The sequence below is a fragment of the Aplysia californica genome, unplaced genomic scaffold (genome assembly GCF_000002075.1).
Source record: "Aplysia californica isolate F4 #8 unplaced genomic scaffold, AplCal3.0 scaffold00010, whole genome shotgun sequence".
In the NCBI taxonomy this organism is placed as follows: Eukaryota; Metazoa; Mollusca; class Gastropoda; order Aplysiida; family Aplysiidae; genus Aplysia; species Aplysia californica.
The window spans coordinates 3,047,076-3,049,092 of NW_004797280.1; the positions used below are offsets into that span (position 1 = coordinate 3,047,076).

The 2,017-nt window shown below is 42.6% G+C and overlaps 1 protein-coding gene across 2 annotated transcripts in view; it reads right to left on the minus strand.

Annotated features, from left to right (window-relative positions):
- LOC101857848 (nicotinamide/nicotinic acid mononucleotide adenylyltransferase 1) overlaps window positions 1-2,017 on the minus strand; it is a gene marked incomplete in the record, with an annotated part of 75,540 nt that overhangs the window by 70,458 nt on the left and 3,065 nt on the right.

Consider the following 2,017-nt stretch of genomic DNA (forward strand, 5'->3'; position numbering starts at 1 on the left):
GGGGGGCTGCCCAGTTTGTCATAATTTCATTGAAATATTTGAGATTTGATGAAAGTCGTAATTACAGCACTTTAACACTGTAGTTGTAACTTAAGTTTTTTATTCTCCACCTTCAAATTGGGGGTGTACAGATAGTCCCTCTAAAATGTCAATTCAGCTTGTGTTGTTCATTATTTCTTCCTTTTTGTATGCAAATCAAAGCAAACTTAAATTACTCTGTAACATTGCACCGATGGATGTTCTTTCGTTGAAAACTATTGAAAAATAAAATTCAATTCATATTATCAATCAATCAATCATTGACTCTTTTTTGAGTGTCGGTGACAACTTCCATCATGCAGGGTACAGTCGAGGCCTGGGACAAACTGACATGCTTCCCCCCTGCTGCAGCGTGAGAAAGGCAATGATGATGATGATGATGATGATGATGATGACTAGACCAAGCCTTTCAATTTTCTTCGTAGTGAACAATTTCCGCATAGTTTCAATATTCCCGGTAGCTTCAATATTCCCTAGAAGTCTGGTAATTCCGGGAAACGTGGTGCTGCGTGGTGCGTCATGTTTCGCGCTAGTCACCATCGGCTTGCGCTGCGCGTTTGGACGATCGTAGAATTGCGCGGCAACCACGACTACAGCTAGGCGCGCACAGGACAGCTTTAGTTGGCCAACAGTTGCTGTCTCCGGGCAACTGATCTCCTACACCGCGCGCACAGGACAGCTTTAGTTGGCCAACAGTTGCTGTCTCCGGGCAACTGATCTCCTACACCGCGCGCACAGAGCTAAGCAACAGCCAGACAACATCAGGCTATCATCATTACTGACTTCCTCATGTGACGCCAAACATCTCTCCAGATCTAGATCGCATGTATATTGTGTATTTGGCTTAGATGTCCATCTGAAATAAAAATACGGCATATTATATACAAAATTTGGCGAGGACAGTAACACCCCCCCACCTCTCACCCTCACCCCTTTCCTCACTACCAGTGCATAATTGGCCACTTGCCAGGACTTATTGGAAAGAAAGTTTCTACTCTGGACCTACTCACCTTTGACCTGTCTTTCCTCCGGACTCCGATCATGACAGCCCCACACACCTCGACCCAGACTCTCTTTTTCTTCTCTCTTTCCCAGCCTCACAAACAGGATGTGTTCACACGCTGCTGTTACTGTGTCAAAGCTGCTGACTCAGCAATCTCCCTTTTTTCTTAGTTTTTATAGTGTTATCTTTCTGCTTCCCACAGCTGATGAGTTCTTTTCCGAACAAAAATGAATCGTATGTGTTATCAAAGTAAACATAAAATCTGATTGTACAAATAAAATCTAGCTATCTAGTTCTTGTGATCATTCTATTTTAGTATGTAGTGGCAGATATATCTCTGCAGATCGTCACTTCTGAAAACTCTTCACTTGAGCGTATAACTGGAATTTTCCACCTGTGTTGGTCGTTCATCACGGAGTTGTGGACAGACGAGGCGCGGCCATGATGACACGTCATTGCCCTCCATTTTGGACGGTTGTATTGGGCACTGAGTGAACTGGCTCGGTTTGAAAACGACTCATTACGTCATTAGCTGAACCACGAGCACATCAAGGCCAGTTCTTCACTGGGAACAAAGCTGTAAAAAAAACTAACCGTCAAATCAAGTGAACTTACCTCTTTCATTCAATCACACATATCTTCACTTCTGCTCACGATAGATGGGTATTTTTTTTTCATCAAAAGCAAGATAAATGAACTGAGATGACACCAATAACTCCACATTCACAGACATTTCCGAGCGCCTGATTCCACGGCGTCGTGACAGCACGATGGTCTGAGTAAAGCCGAGACAAAAATACGTCAATTGATGTGGTCTATAATGATAATACTATTGTACGTTTGCTGCTCAGTACAGTGTTTTAACACGGGCACGATACTTCATATATTGGAATAGAAAGTTCTTCATTCCTTGGCTTGACTTCTTATATGCTTCAGAATAATAGGTCGGTTGCCATAATAATAATATATTATTAT